Source organism: Lynx canadensis, chromosome A1 (assembly GCF_007474595.2).
Source record: "Lynx canadensis isolate LIC74 chromosome A1, mLynCan4.pri.v2, whole genome shotgun sequence".
NCBI classification, from domain to species: Eukaryota; Metazoa; Chordata; class Mammalia; order Carnivora; family Felidae; genus Lynx; species Lynx canadensis.
In genome coordinates this window covers 163,221,229-163,238,664 of record NC_044303.2, presented here as the reverse complement: position 1 = coordinate 163,238,664, position 17,436 = coordinate 163,221,229, and the positions used below count along the sequence as shown (strand labels likewise).

Genomic DNA, 17,436 nt, shown 5'->3' with positions numbered 1-17,436 from the left:
AATAGGAATGCAACCGATTTCTGTGCATTGATTTTATATCCTGCAGCTTTGCTGAATTCATGGATCAGTTCTAGCATTTTCTTGGTGGAATCTTTTGGGTTTTCCATATAGAGTATCATGTCATCTGCGAACAGTGACAGTTTGACCTCCCCATGGCCAATTTGGATGCCTTTCATCTCTTTGTATTGTCTGATTGCTGAGGTTAAGACTTCCAACACTATGTTGAATAACAGTGGGAGAGTGGACTGTGTTGTTCCTGACCTTAGGGGGAAAGCTCTCAGTTTTTCCCCATTGAGGATGATATGAGCATTGGCTCTTTCATATATGGCTTTTATGATCTTGAGGTATGATCCTTCTATCCCTACTTTCTTGAGGATTTTTATCAAGAAAAGATGCTGTAATTTGTCAAATGCTTTCTCTGCATCTATTGAGAGGATCATGTGGTTATTATCCTTTCTTTTATTGATGTGATTAATTACATTGATTTGCAGATATTGAACTAGCCCTGCATCCCAGGTAGAAATCTCCCTGGGTTGTGGTGAATAATTTTTTAATGTATTATTGAATCTGGTTGGCTAATGCCTTGTTGAGGATTTTTGCATCGATGCTCATCAGGGAAATTGGTTTGTAGTTCTGCTTTTTAGTGGGGTGTTTGTCTGGTTTTGGAATCAAAGTAATGGTGGCTTCATAGAAAGAGTTTGAAAGTTTTCCTTCCATTTCTATTTTTGGAACAGCTTCAAGACAATAGGTGTTAACTCTTCCTTAAATATTTGGTAAAATTCCCCTGGAAAGCCATCTGGCCCTGGACTCTTGTTTTTTTGGGAGATTTTTGATTACTAATTCGATTTCTTTACTGGTTGTAGGTCTGATCAAATTTTCTATTTCTTCCTGTTTCAGTTATGGTAGTGTATATGTTTCTAGGAATTTGTCCATTTCTTCCAGATTGCCCATTTTATTGACATACAATTGCTCATAATATTCTCTTATTATTGTTTGTGTTTCTGCTGTGTTGGTTGTGATCTCTCATCTTTAATTCTTGATTTTATTTATTTTGGGTTCTTTCCTTTTTCTTTTTGATCAAACTGGCTAAAAATTTTTTTAAATTTTTTCAAAGAACCAGCTTCTGGGTTCATTGATCTGTTCTACCGTTTTTTTTTGTTTTTTGTCTTTTGTTTTGATAGCATTGATTTCTGCTCTAATCTTTATTATTTCCTGTCTTCTGCTGTTCTTTTTCCAGCTCTTTAGGGTGTAAGAATAGGTTGTATATCTGAGACCTTTCTTCCTTCTTTAGGAAGGCCTGGATTGCTATATACTTCCGTCTTATGACCACCTTTGCTGCATCCCAGAGGTTTTGGGCTGTGGTGTTATTTTCATTGGCTTCCATGTACTTTTCAATTTCCCTTTTAACTTCTTGGTTAGCCCATCCATTCTTTAGGAGGATGTTCTTTAGTATTCAAGAATTTGTTATCTTTCCATATTTTTTCTTGTGGTTGCTTTCGAGTTTCAGAGCGTTGTGGTCTGAAAATATGCAGGGTGTGATCTCAATATTTTTGTACTTGGTGAGGGCTGATTTGTGTCCCAGTATGTAATCTGTTCTGGAGAACGTTCAATTTGCAGTGGAGATGAATGTATATTCCACTGCTTTAGGATGTTCTGAATATATCTGTTAAGTCCATCTGGTCCAGGGTGTCATTCAAAGCCATTGTTTCCTTGTTGATTTTCTGCTTGCATGATTTGTCCATTGTTGTAAGTGTGGTGTGGAAGTCCCCTACTATTATGGTATTATTATCAATGAATTCCTTTATGTTTGTGATTAATCGATTTATATATTTTGGTTCTACCACATTGAGGGCATAAATTTTTACATCATTAGGTCTTCTTGGTGGATAGACCCCTTAATTATGATACAATGCCCTTCTTCATCTCTTGTTACAGTCTTTATTTTAAAGTCTAGATTGTCTAATGTAAGTATGGCTACTCCAGCCCTCTTTTGTCGACCATTAGCATGATAGATGGTTCTCCATCCCCTTACTTTCAATCTGAAGGTATATTTAGGTCTAAAGTGGGCCTCTTTTAAACAGCATATAGACGGGTCTTGTTTTCTTATCCATTCTGTTACCCAATGTCTTTTGATTGCACCATTTAGTCCATTGAAGTTTAGAGTGAGTACTGAAAGATATGAATTTATTGCCATTATGTTGCTTGTAGAGTTGGAGTTTCTCGTGGTGTTCTCTGGTCCTTTCTAGTCTTTGTTGCTTTTGGTCTTTTTTTTTTCTTTTTCATCTTTTCCCCCCTCAGAGAGTCCCCCTTAAAATTTCTTGCAGGGCTGGTTTAGTGGTCACAAACTCCTTTAATTTTTGTTTGTCTGGGAAACTTTTAATCTCTCCTTCTATTTGAATGACAGCCTTGCTGGATAAAGAATTCTTGGCTGCATATTTTTCTAATTCAGCACATTGAATATATCCTGCCACTCTTTTCTGGCCTGCCAAGTTTCTGTGGATAGGTCTGATATCTCTTCCCTTATAGGTTCAGGACTTTTTTCCCCTTGCTGCTTTCATGATTCTCTCCTTGCCTGAGTATTTGGTGAATTTGATTATGATATGCCTTGTTGATGGTCAGTTTTTGTTGAATTTTATGGGAGTCCTCTGTGCTTCCTGGATTTTGATGTCTGTGTCTTTCCCCAGGTTAGGAGAGTTTTCTGCTATGGTTTGCTCACATCTACCCTTTTTTTCTGTCTTCATCTTTTGGGACCCCTATGATTCTGAGGTTGTTTCTTTTTAATGAATCACTGGTTTCTCTAATTCTTAAATAGTGCTCTTTTGCCTTAGTCTCCCTCTTTTTTTCTGTTTCATTATTCTCTATCAGTTTGTCCTCTATGTCCCTGATTTGTGCTCTGACTCATCCATCTTTGCCTCCATGGCATCCATTTGAGATTGCAGCTCAGTTATAGCATTTTTTATTTAATACTGAGTAGCTTTCATTTTTTTTTATCTCCACAGAAAGGACTGGATTTTAATTTGTTTTTGACCCCAGCTAGTATTCTTATTATCGTGATTCCATATCTGGTTCAGACATCTTGCTTGTATCTGTGTTGATTAAGTCCTTGGCTGTTGTTTCTTCCTGCTCTTTCTTTTAGGGTGAATTCTTTTGTTTCATCATTTTGAAGGAAGGAAAGGAATTAATAAGGTAAAAAAAAAACTAAAATTAAAAAATTAAAAACAACACACACACACCCAAATCAAATAAATGATGCTAGATCCTAGGTGTGTTTTAGTCTAGTTATTGAAAGGTGCTTGGTAGATTAGAGAAAAAATAAAAAGAAAAAAGAAAAATAAGAAATAAATAAAAAGGAAAACATTTGAAAATATGAGAAAATGAATACAATGAAATAGAATAAAATGAAATGATGGAAGTAAAATCGATTTTGAAAAATGTTCTAAAAAGAAAAAATATATAGTAAAGAAAAATAAAGGAAAATATTTTTAATAAAAATTGAAAATAAAAATATTTTTTTTCTCTTTCTGTATGGAAGAAAAAGAAAAGAAACGAAAAAGAAAGAAAAAAAGAAAGGAAATTGATTAGATCGACCAGCAAACAGACTGAAAAATGATTGAAATTACATCCTTTTCCCCTAGAAGTCAAGCTATGAAGCACTTTATAGTCTGTAAATAAGCTGCAGGAGTGATCCGTGTTCCTGAAGAGCTAGGTTGGCCCCATTGGGTGGGGCTTAGTGTCATGGCTCCTTTCTCCACTAGATGGCGCTGCTTAGCTTACTAGAGTGGATTGTTGTGGTGCTTGCAGGTGTGTATGCACATGTGCCAGAGTTGCGAAAATGGCGTCACCCAGCTATCCAGTCTGTAGTATCCGGCTTCTGTGCTCTGCCCAACCAGCAAATGTGCACCCGTCCTTTGTCTCCAGCCTCCGTCCACTCCCTGCTTTTACATTGTGACCAAGCCGTGGGGTTGCCAGGCAGCACCTCCCTCCTGAGTTTTATATCAGATGCGGCTGTGTTTCCCAACCCCTCACTTCTGAGGGACTGCGGCTTTGACCCGCTGAGATCCTGTGGGTCTCACTGAGCAACGGCCAGGTGCAGGCTGCACCCAGAAATGTTTGTGGGACCATGCTGCTGCCGATGCCCAGAGACCGCGGCTGAGTGCCAGCCTGCCCCAGAAAAAGTTTGCGTGATCATGTAGCAGCAGCGTTTCAGGGATTTTGGAAAATCACAACACACATCTGGCACCAGGCTTCACTTTTAAGGACCTTGTTTCAGCACCCGCAAATGTGGTTGTTCTCTGGGGTCCGCTGGGACCAGGTGGATACACAGCTTCTACCAAATGCATTTCAGCAGTGGAACTGCTTCTCTCGTGTGGCCCGAGGACCTTCTGGACACCATTCTGCTCCTGGGGATTCGCCCTTCTCACCAGAGCACTGCCAGGTATTGAGCTGTGGCGTTTCAGACTCTGTGCTCCCCATTTATAGAATCTTAATGGAATTGAAACCCTTTCCTTCCTCCTTTCTCTTTAGTTCAGTCCCTGCAGCTGTTTCCACTTTTCCATTTTTTCTCCAGCTGCTTTTTTTTTGTGTGGGGGGGGTGCTTTTCCCATACTCTCTTCCCATCTCAGTCCTCTCTCTGCAAGCAAAAATAGCTCCCTGCCTTCTGCGGCTTCTTGCTCCCCCAGTTCACCTCTCCACACTGCGTACCTGCCGAGTTCTGTGGTTCAGGTTGTGCAGATTGTTGTGTTAATCCTCACATCAGTTCTCTAGGTATGCAGGATGGTTTAGTGTTGGTCTGGCTGTATTTCATGGACACGAGACACACAAACAACTTCCATGCTGTTCTGCTACCTTGGCTCCTCCCCCCATCTATAAATTTTTAATACATGCTTTGACATGTATTTGAAACAGAGGATGGTGACTTTTATTTATAGCCAACTTACATGCTTCACCATGGTCTAGCAGACTCATCGATCTTAGGGATATTAAGTTCTGTCCCACTCTAGTATATAATATTAACATTTTGAGAAGAGTAAATTTAGATTATGAAATCTCTGGATAAAGATGTCATGCTCCCCTGAATTTTCTCCTCATAAACACAGAACAGGAGGGATTTTCAAAGTTTTCATTTAGCATATATAAAAATATGCCTTCATAAAAATTCCCAAATTTATAAGGATTTCATTTAGGATGATCAGGCTTTGTGTTTTCCACAGAGGAATAAGAATTCTCCCTAAGAATACCAAAGTTAGAATTCCTAAATCTTCCTTTGCTAGAGAGGCATTTTCAGCAAACCATGCCTCTGAGAGTTGTTGAATACCAAGCATTTCCAAAACACATGGTAGTGATTTCTAGATTAACATGTTAATTGAAGCTTGGGAAAACAGTATAATTAATGAGCTCTTTAATTATGTAGGCTTCTTAAAAAAAATTATCCATTTGTTCTTGGCCTCAACATGCAGTAAATACACAATAAATTAGTTGGATTGCATGGATTTTTTTTGTGGACAGAGTAGGAATGTGATAGTTCCAAAAGCTTCCTGAAAATCTTAGAACCATGAGAATGTAGTGATAAATATATCATTGTAGTCGTATAAAACGCACAATATTTTTATGATAATTATTCATATATTTTTGTGTTATTGGGTATTTTTTTTCTTTTTGGAATAAATACATCATTATGCAATGCCAGAGGAAAGTAGATAGATATTTTTACGGGAAATAAATGCTATAGTTTCTTTTCTTTTTCTTACTTTCTTTTTTTTTCTTAATTATGCTTATTTCTATATCATTCTTCAAGATTTACATTCAAAGCTAAATCAGCAATTTTAGCATAAGGAATATAAAATTTTAATATGATATTAAGACCATTTACCTGGATATAACTGGGTCATAACTTTTAATGTGGCTTTTGGTGTAGTAATTTTCCCATTACGTTTCTATGTAAGAATCTCGTCTTATCAAGTGGAATTTTTCCATTCCATAGCATAGGTGATGAAAGCCATGAAATCAGTGACCTTATCATTTAAGAAACTGGGACAGCATTCCCTGATTACCTGGGAAATAGCAAAAAGGTGGTTTTTTTTTTATTTTTAGATACAATTTATATTATTTCACCCAGAAAATAAATTCTGAATAGATATCCCACAGTTGGTTTTGCTCTTAAAGGCATGTGTGTCACTTTATGTGTTCATGTTTCTTCCTTCCCCAAATACTTTGTATAGATATAAGAAACAGTGACTTAGGGAAATACATCTCTGTATATACTATCATGTTGTTTATTCACTGCAGATACATTAATATTGACAAGGGAGGAAGAATACGTTTGGTCTAACTAGGGATGAAAAAGGTGGCAATACACACATGGCTTCTGGCTGGAGCAGAGTTACCATGAGCCTCAGCCCGTGAGATGATGAAATGTTCAGAGAGGACGCGACTGCAGCAGCCTGTGGTGTATGTTTCCTTGGTAGAAGGTCACTCAGTCCCTAACTGTGCCCCAGAAGAGAGGAAACACACCCCTAAACCATTTCTGGTTCGTCTTCCTCTCATACATCCATATACATTTTCTTTTATTCTGTTGGGTTAATTTTTAAGGGCGAACTGCTAAAGCCACTGAAATTTGCAAGGATGTTAAAAGATTTAGATTCCAATAAATAATTATAGTGCCTCCTGAGTATCAGTGTAAATGCTTCCTTATCACCTTAAATTATGACAATAGAAGGTGAATCTGGTTAGCAAACCTGGAGAAATAAATATTTAAAGAAAATGAAAACTCAGTTTAGGCTTAAGAAATATTTTTCAAACCTTCATTTTCAGAGTCAGAAATCTTTGTGGCTGTGAATTCCTTGTGGAAATTCACTATGTGTCACACAACAGGGCGTGTCGGGGGAGCCCACCCAACACTCTTGTTCCCTCATGAGGCTATTTTGTATGTCTATAGTATCCAAGAACTCTGCTACACAATTTAAAAAGCAATGGCTTATAACGTTAAATTTTTAATAAATACCAGTTTTGACAATGATGGTGATGATGATTCAATCTTTGTAACACAAGTAACAATTTTGTTTAAATTTAACAGATGTTATTGATTACTTACTATGTTTTAGTCATGTTGCTGTGGGCATAAGAGTATCCTTCTTCAGTTTTAACATATTTTTACAAAATGTTACATTTTATGGAATTTTCCTGCTATAGAAGCTTTTAATTACACTTCTTGGTTTACTCCTTGAGAACAGTTAGTTGTTTCATCGGTTATTTTTCTTGTAATTTTTGTGTTGGCTTCTAAATGAGATGACAATAGTCTTAGCTCAGGCTGCTATAACAAATTATCAGACACTGGGTGGCTTAAGCAACAAATTTTTATTTCTCACAGTTCTGGAAGCTTGAAGTTTGAGATGATGGGGCCAGCATAGTTGGGTTCTTGGTGAGTGCCCTCTTCCTGGTCTACAGCTGGCTGTCTTAATTGCTGTGTCCTCAGATGGTAGACAGAGAACTAGCTAGCTCTCTAGCCTCTTCTTTAAGACAGCCTTGATCCCATTCACCAAGGTTCCATCTTCATGACCTAATTATCTCTCAAAGGCCCTGCCTCCAAAGAAATGCCATTTATTTCTCACTTTGGGATTAGGGTTTTAATGTATGAATTGTGGCAGGACACAAACATTCAATTCATTGCAGTAATATTTTGTGTACCTTGAATAAATTGAATGATTAACTGGATGCAGACAGGAGAAGAAAAGGTCTACACAACACTGATGTGTGCAAATATTCCCCAAATTTACCTAAATATGGAAATACAATCTCTTCAGTAGGCTGTTAATTAGTGGTGTGAACTCTGGTGTTAGAAGACTAAGAGTTCAGGTCTCAGCTATAAGATGTACTTTGAGTCCCTAGGTTCACTCTCTTCCTAGTTTTAACAACTCAGTAGGCATACCCAACTACCCAGTTGCTCAGGCCTCTGTTTCCAGTAGCATCCTTAATTACTCTTCCTTGTGCTTCCCCCTCCATGTGCCATCCTTCTGACAGAGTCCAAAGCATATCTTCATTGCCCATCTTCATTTCCGCCGCTGTCATCCAAGACTTGAGCACATTTCTCTGCATCTCTTTTTCCATTTTGCATTTGCACCCTTGCTCTTGTACTATCTGTTCTTTATAATGCAGCGATTTTTTTTTTAGTTTTGTAATTCTTTTATTTATTTATTGATTTATTTAGTTTTTTATTTTTTTTTTTTTTTATTTGAGAGAGAGAGAGTGCTTGCGCATGAGCAGGGGAGGGGCAGAGACAGTGAGAGAATCCTAAGCACACAGAGCCCGACCTAGGGCTCAAACTCACAAATTGTGAGATCTTCACCTGAGCTGAAATCAAGAGTCAGATGCTTAACTGAATTACCCAGGTGCCACTATAATGCAGTGATTTTTAAAAGTCCTATGTCACAACCACTCTATAGCATCCCTTAACTTTTACAATTCACATGAAATCTGAGCCTTTACCTCAATGACTGGTCTGTCGCTCTGTTCTCTTGTCATTCCTTTCTTCCTCCAAGCCAAACTGGCCTTTCTTCCCACACAGTCCCTCCTCACAACCTTTTCATTTGCTCTTTTCTCCCTCCAAAGTGAAATTTCTCTTCATCTCTGCAGGTCTTACTTTGTCTAGTCAATCACATACCACTTAAAAGGCCACTTTCTCAAAGAAATCTAACTCTTTGGTCAATTAGGTTAATTGCATATTTTGATTCATTGTACAGTACTTGCACTATGACTTTGTTCAATTAACCTTGTTAAGTAGAGCCCCAGAGTGCCAGAGGGGGAGGCCACAGTTCAACAAAAGACCACAAGAGATATTGAGATAGAGAGGTTTATTACTCACAAGTCCTGGAGGAAGTTACCTCAAGGGGCCATGCAGGGACATCAAGGCAAGGTGCAGGCAGAGAGAGGCAGGTCCTGGGGCACATGTGTTTATTAGCATCCTGGATGCAATGTTTTGGGGGTCTTGGGCTAAGGCCAGATTGGTCAACTCAAACCGAAAACAGTAGGGTTTTGGTAAGCTCTGTGGGGGTCTTATCTAAGCAGCCCACAAGTGGAAAGCCCTGGGATGCAGGGGAAACTTTTTATCATGAGGGCCATTGGGGAAGTCACATTAGAAATTTACATTTACTTGTGACTATGCACTGTTATCTAGAACAAGTGTTGCATGAGGGGGCTAGTGTTGGTCTAAAGGTTCTGCAAGCCAAAAGAAATGGATGTTGAGTAATAATAGTACCATGGAGTAGTTTAGCTAAACTCTACATCTTGTCTTTTTTGTTATTTCATTTTCTTGGTTTGCATATTTGCTTATTTATATTGTTTGTCCTCCCCTACTAAAAAATAAACTCCATGCAAGAAAGTTACAAATCTTAATCATTGCAAAATCTCTAGTCCTCTAAAAAGAGCAAATAGTAGTCTCTCGATTATTATTTACTATGAAAAGAAAGAAATCCTTACATATAAAAGGCTATCATAATGTACTCATACTTTTAGGGATATTATTAGTATTATATGATAGCCATATAGAGTTTAGCAAAATCTGGCAAGTGTTAGGAGATCAGGAAATGTTAACATTGTTATTGTGTCATTATTCAGTAGATCAAGAGAGCTAGGCCTAGTTAGCCCCTGACTGGAACCAGTTTTCTCTAGGTTAGTTCTTTCTAAAATAACCTGATGGCTATATAGAATTTCTAATGCTCTGAAAAACCAGGTTCTATACACCATTTACATCTTTAACAAAGATCTTAATCTCAGTGGTCCCTCAAATTTCAGTGGAAATTTCATACTATTTTGTAAGATTTCAAAGGGCTTGTGCTTCTGTTACTTTGTCTTGTTTCACAAACCCCCAATTCCATTGCTTGAGTCAATGAAGAAATAGATCGCCATAAGTTTAAAGTGATTTGCTTTATCATCCCGTTTTCTTCTCAATGTTTAAAAATCAGTTTTCTAGGACTCTGTTTCTTAAGGTCATGGCTCTTTGAATTCCATCACTCTTGATCAGTGGAGCTAACTATTTCTTTACTTTCGATTGCATTTTGAGTTAATGGCTCCAGGAGATAGTTGTTGAACAGTCCATAATATATGCCTGCTAATCGTTTTACTGAGCTCTGAGCACAGTTCCTAATGTCAGAACTTTTAAGGATATGGGGTTAGTGGGTGGGTGTGGTCATAATTTACCAAAGAAATATAAAACTGAGTCCTTGTTCTTAAGAAGCTGAAACCAATTAGGTTAAACAAGGCTGATATCCACAAGGAAGTAAACATTGTGAGATCAAGGAACATCTCTGCAGAATACTAATATCCTTTGTGATAAAGAAGATATGCTATGAAAAAAAAATGTGTAATATAGTTTAGGAAACTGTCACTTAGGAATATATAAAAACTGTTAGTCTGATGTCCTTAAGTTTCAAAAGTAGCATAACGTAGCCATGTCTATGCAAATGTCAGGTGATCAGGCATCTTAGTAAAGTGAAGCAGTGCTGAATTTCATGTTCATGTTCCTATTAGAAAGCTTTACTAAAAATGTCTCATTCTGAACATTTTGTTCCTCATATTTGCTTCCCCAAATGCTGGTAAGGTGATGACTATTGCATCTGCAGTCCAGTCCTTTATGACAGATGATCATATTTTTAAACTACAGAAAGCACATTTTAATCACAAATCGCTCAAATATGCATGTTGTACATGCACACAAAGCAGATTCTGACTCTGTTATTGAATCCCTAAAATATGTATTTCATAACGAATATTGCATCTTACCAAAAGCTCATTTTTTATTGGAGATTGAGCAGGAATGTGGACTGTTTGAAGTTGAAATAAAACCACTAGATGGTGCTGTGTATCACAAATAACAGAGAAATGTCAGGCTCTCTGAAAGAACATGAACCTAGTGTCACCAAGGCAACCTGAGTAGCTTGGTCTAGTTGCTTTTCCTCATGCTCCCCCCCCCCTTTTTTTTTTTTCCATCTACCCTTTCTATCCAAATAACTGCTTTTCCTTTTTTATGCACATGAATTTACATTATGTCTATGGGGGGGCAGGTGGAATGGGGAAAAGAAAAAAAAATACCATTTTGGAGTAACCAGTATGTGCTAGTTACTTTGAGGGTAATACAATGGAAGTTCTGTGCATGGTCTGAAGTAGCTTACAAACTCACTTAGGATACAAATCATAAAGGAAAAAAAATACTACAGAACCATGAAATATCCTGTTTAATACTACATACGAGCTATTCTTTGTAAGTACAGTTTGACCAAGAAGGGACATTATCATGAGGTAGAAGATAATCTAGATGGGCCACTAATAAATGGGTTACAGGGGACAATTTATTTTTTCTCCCTAGTGTTAATTTTGTCAGATGTTTGGGTTAAACTAAATGATCCCTGTGAGTCCATGCAAGGTGATATGATAGTTCTCATCTCTAGAATTCTAGGGTTGCATGAAAGGTTATGTTAGGCCACAGTAGTCAGAAAAGCTGTGTAAATGAATAGGAAGTCATAATGCATATTTGAAAAGGCAAAGTCTGAAGAAGAGACTTAGGAGAGGAATCTGATATTGACTACCACCCAGACATGTACAGACCTGAAGTGTGTTTATTTCAGGTGCTTCCATAGGAAATTCACTGTGTACGCTTGGAGATTCATGGTCCCTCCCAAGTAATTGAAGAGGAAGCATGTCCTTAAACACATAAAGGTTTAGATTGTAATAAACATAACAGTCAGTTAGCCCCTGACTGGAACTAGGTTAGTTCTTTCTAAAATGACCTGATGGCTATATAGAATTTCTAATGCTCTGAAAAACCAGGTTCTATACACCATTTACATCTTTAACAAAGATCTTAATTTCAGTGGTACCTCAAATTTCAGTGGAAATTTCATACTATTTTGTAAGATTTCAAAGGGCTTGTGCTTCTGTTACTTTGTCTTGTTTCACAAACCCCCAATTCCATTTCTTGAGTCAATGAAAAAATAGATGGCCATAAGTAATACAATAAACACATAAAGGTTTAGATTGACTTTCCACCAAGTTCTTTGAAATTGTGGTGTCTGCTAAACTAAAATGACAAAAGAATAACAATGGCATATATTCATGCAAAAAAATGGTATAACTCATTTTTATCAATGTAGCTTCTGAGGACACCCTGCATCATCACCTGTGGTGTTTATTGAAACTGTATCTTCTTGGGCTATACTCAAAACCTACTAAATTAGAATCTCTTGGTGAGTTTTGAAAATTCTCTTTTTTGACAAGGTCCTTAGAAGATTCTGAGGGGCAACATGAGTTGAGAACACCTGCTATTACCTACAAAAGGGCATTAATAATTTGAATAAATAATGTACAATGGACAGGAGGAGTGTCTGAAAATAATATTCTGTCTCTTTCTAAAGAGGAGAGAAAGCCTGGAAAAGACTATCCACTGAGACAATGAAACAAAGGACTTATAGTTCATTTGTTTCTCTAGGTCATTAAGTTTCAAAAAAACTAGCATTGTTTTAAAGTTTCTTTATTTATTTTGAAAGAGAGGGAGAACGAGTACGCATGTGCACACATGAGCAGGGGAGAGGTAAAAAGACAGGGAAAGAATCTCAAGCAGTACATTTTTCCTCCTTCAGTAATTCACTTAAATATCTATTAACTAGTACCCTACATAGGATACAATATTGATTTGGGCCACATACAAGAGGATGGAAATTTAAACAAATGTTTTAAAAGTACAAAGGACATTAATTTAGAGCTCTCCCTTGACTCAACTCTGAGTTTCCTATCACACTCACAATAGACCTCACCGTGGAGTCACCAGTAATGTGCCCTGCTTTAAAAATACCTGGGAGAATTTTTTTTAAATGTTTCTAGTTCTATTTAGTTCTGTAATAGTATGATGCTCTTATCAATTTATATGTCATTAGCTATTAAAAACAAAGTGTAATTACTAGATAATGAAAAAAGTAAAATTTCTGGAGAAATGTTACCATATAGTAAGGGAGATATAACTGGCCAAATATTTGGAAAAGTGCAATTTTCACCCTGACAGTAATTAAAAATATTCTTCTTGAGTGGGTAGATTTATGACTATATGTTAAATAAATCCTGAGGGAATTGGTGGTTGTAACCCTTATTAAGCTAGTTAGTTCTTTCTAAAATGACCTGATGGCTATATAGAATTTCCAAAATCTATATAGAGATATTTTCCAAATTATTCCATGAGGCTAACATTATTTTGATACCAAAACCTGTCAAAGATTATGAGAATACTGTAGTAAATCCATGAACACAGATGCAAAAATTCTAATAAAATTTTAGCAAATTAAATCAAACAAAAGATAAAAAAGATTAATACATGGAGGCCAATGGGATTTGTCCTGGGAAAGCAAGGTTGTTGTAACACTTGAAAAATCAATGTAAATTGTTATGTCAAAATACCAAAAAAGAAAACTCATATGATTAACTCAGTAGAATTAAAAAGCACTTGACCAAGTAAAACACACATTCTTGAAAAAAATTGTGAGCAAATTAAAGATAAAAAGCATCTTGATAAACAACATCTACAAAAATCCTAGAACTAACATCTCACTTAGTAAAAACCGGAATGCTTTCTTCCCAAGATCAGAAAAGAGACAAAGATGTCTGATTGCACCATTATTTTAAACACTATACTAAAGTTTTGTCCAGTACAATCAATAAGGTGGGGGTGGGGGGTGGGGGGTGGGGGGAAGGAATCAATTTTGGAAAGCAAGACACAAAGATATGTTTTTCTGTTTTTTTTTTCTTCCCATATATTCATCTCTATATAAAAGCAATTTTCAAAAAAAACAACTAAAACTGTTCAGTAAGTTTCTTAGCAAGTTTTCAATATCAGTATACAAAAATCAAATATATTTCTGTATGCTAGCAAGGAATAATGAGAAAATGAAACAAAAACACATTTAAAATAGCATCAGAAAATGAAATAGAGCTAAATCTACAAAAAAAAAAAAAAACAACTATGTCCTGAATTGCCGAAAGAATTAAAGTTCTTAACTGATGGAATGATACACCATTTTTATATGCCAGAAGACTTCCACCAGATCCCTGGAGATCTAGTAGCAATGTGACTACAGTTAACCATACTGTGAACTTCATTTTTAAATAAGCTTTTATTTTAGAACGGGTTTAGAATGATTATAAAAATTGAGAAGTTAATACCAACTTATAATATATCCTACACTCAGATATCCTTCTTGTTAACATGTTATTAATAAATATGTCAGATCTAATGAACCAGTATTGATAAATTATTATTAACTAAAATTCGTACACTTTTCAGGTTTCCTTAGTTTTTACTTAGTAACCATTTTAAATGAGAATTCCATCTAGGATGTCACGTTATCTTCAGTAGTTATGTCTATCTCCTTAGTCTCCTCTAGACTGTTACAGTTCTCAGACTTTCCTTGTTTTGGATGACATTGGCAGTTTAAAGAGTATGGCCAGGTATTGTAGAATGGCCTTCATTCGGGATTCATTATGTTTTCTATGATTAGGCCAAGTTTATGTGTTTTTATGAGAAAGACCACAGAGGGAAAGTGCTATGTTGGGTCATATCATAAGAAGAGTACATGCTAACAACATGCTTTATCACTGCTGATGTTAGCATTACCTGGCTAAGATAATGTATACCTTGTTTCTCCAATGTAAATTTACTCAGCTCCTGCCTCTTTACTGTAATCTTTGAAAGTGTACAGTCTACATTTAAGGAATAAAGAGTTATGTTCCACCTTCTTCAGGGGTGAGTATCTGCATAAATTATTTAGAATTCTCTGCAAAGATCTGTTCTCCCCACTTATTTGTTTATCCAGTCGTTTATACCTGTTTAGACTCATGGACATATATTCTACACACTGGGTTATAATCTAATACCATTTTATTAATTTGGTTCAGATTTTTTTGGCTTTGGCTACTGGGAAGTCTTTCATTTGGCTCCTGCCTCTTTTGACACACCCCCATTATTTCAGTGTTTGTTTTTGGATTTCCATGTTTTATGCTATTATAAGATGTTTAGGCTTTATCTTATGTATTTCCTATCCCAGTCCTAGACTCAGCAATTTCTCCAAAAGACCTTGGTTTCTTTTATTGGAGAATAGTATTCAAAACCAAGATATGAGCATTAGATGTGCTTAGTGCTACTTGTGTATCATTGCTTCCATGCATTTCAGCTCACAGAGCAAAGAAATATGTGTGTGTATGAACCCGTGTGCATCTGTATTTCTGCATGTACTCATTTGTATCTACGTTAAGCTAAATATGACTACGTTAAGCTGATGTTTCCAACTCTACCAGTACCATATGAAGCATTCTTTCCTTTTTCCCTCACATGTCTTTAACTTCCCATTACAGTGGGAACCTGGCTCCTATCATCCTCTTAAACATTAATTTTCAGTTTATGTACACATATAGCGCTTTCCAAATTGTTAAACTGTAATGCAGGGGACACAACTTTACAAATTGGAGGACATTGCTTTTATACAGTTCCTTTGGCTTTGGTCTTGCAGTCACCAATTACTTCCGAAATTCCTTACACCAGCAACTTCCTTTTCCCCATATCCCTTTGGTGAGGCTATTTATAGATTTGTCATATTGTTAGATTGTGTTGTCAAAGTCTGAATTTCATCCTGAGATTTTCCAACCTCCTGAAGGATTTTTAAATTTTACATAATTAAGGTTCATTTCTTTATGTGGTCAAGTTCCATGGGTTTTCACAAATGCATGGTGTCATGTATCCATCATTAGGGTAGCATAGAGAATCATTTTGCCACTCTAAAAATTCCCCTTTCATCTATTCAACCTCCTTTTTCTCAAAACCCCTGGTAAAAATTATTTGCTTTCACTATAGCTTTACCTTTTCTAGGATATCATACAAGTGGAATTATATATATAGTCTTTAACTTCATTCACTTAGCAATATGCATTTAAGATTTATCTATGTTTCTGCATAGCTTGATAGCTCATTAACTTTAAAATTAAATAATACTTCATCGTTTCTATTTTCATTCACCTATTGTATGACATCTTTGTTGTTTCTAATTTTGGGTGATTATGAATAATAAGTTACATATATATTTTTATAATGCATATTTTTCTGTCAACTTAAATTTCAAAAACTTGGATAAATATCTGAGAGTGCAATTGTTGGATTATATGTTAAGATTATGTTTATCCTAAGAAACTACCAAACTGTTTTTCAGAGTGGCCATGCCATTTTGTATTTCAACTAGCAATGAATGAGAATTCCCATTACTCATCAGTACTTGCTATTGTTCTTTTTTTTGGATTTTAGTCACACTAATAGGTATGTAGTCGTCTTCCTAATATCTTTAATTTGAAATTTCCTAATGAAAAAGAATGGGGACAAGTTTTTTTTTGAACCTTAAAACACACAATTTATTTTGGGTCTGCTAACAGTAGGAATGATGATTGGGGTGAGTGCCATGCTTAATTGGTTCTTTTCTCGTATCCCTCTCTTTATCTTAAATTATCTTGCATTATTCTACACTTTATTTATTTTTACAGGAGTAGAATTTAATAATTCATCACTTATATGTAACACCCAATGCTCATCAACAAGTGCCTTTCTTAATGCCCTTCACCCATTTAGCCCATCCCCATCTCCCTCCATCAACCCTCAGTTATTCTCATCATTGAAGGTCTCTTATGATTTGCTTCCCTCTCTCTCGTTTTTTTCATTTTCCTTCCCATATGTTCATCTGAGGGGAACATCTTTTCATATGCTTATTTGCCATCTATGTATCTTTTTGTTGAAATGTCTTTTCAGATCTCTTGCCCATTTTTTTTAGTTAAGTTTTTTGTTATTGTTGAATTTCAAGAGTTCTTTGCATATTTGGATACAAATCATACATGTGATTTGCACATATTTTTTCCAACCTTGTAGCTTGTCTTCATTCTCTTAACAGTGTCTTTTGTATAATAATTTCTTTTAAAATTTTCATAAGGTTCAACTTGTCAATTTTTTTTTTATAGATCAAGATCTGGCTAGGAGTCAGGCTATGTTTAATGTTCATTTTAGTTATAGATACCAGAGTCTTCAAATTGCTCGAATATCCTTGAGCAATTTTGGCAATTCTCCTTGTCTTTGAGACTTAGCTATGTACTGTTACTCAAAGAGAGTACATATCTTGCAACTCTTTCATTTGTAATACACTATTATTATACTGGAGACTTGACATAATGGCAGGATGTGAGGTTGAACATTCTAAAGTATTCTGATTTAGTCTCTGATTTAGTGACTATGTCTTGGGGCTTTAGCCTTCACAAGTGTTTTTGTTACTCCTCTTGTGATATATAACTATATATAACTTTTTTCTCCTGTCATGTGCCAAATGTGTGTGTGTGTGTGTGTGGTGTGTGTGTGTGTGTGTGTTTGAAGTTCTC

The 17,436-nt window shown here is 36.1% G+C and overlaps 1 long non-coding RNA gene across 1 annotated transcript; it reads right to left on the bottom strand.

Annotated features, from left to right (window-relative positions):
* Positions 1-2,619: 2,619 nt before the first annotated feature.
* Positions 2,620-15,844, bottom strand: LOC115506294. Its single transcript, XR_003966308.1, has 3 exons — positions 15,833-15,844; positions 14,630-14,631; positions 2,620-2,723 (listed from the first exon to the last, which is right to left on the bottom strand). It is a non-coding gene; the product is annotated as an uncharacterized LOC115506294 (long non-coding RNA).
* Positions 15,845-17,436: the final 1,592 nt, after the last annotated feature.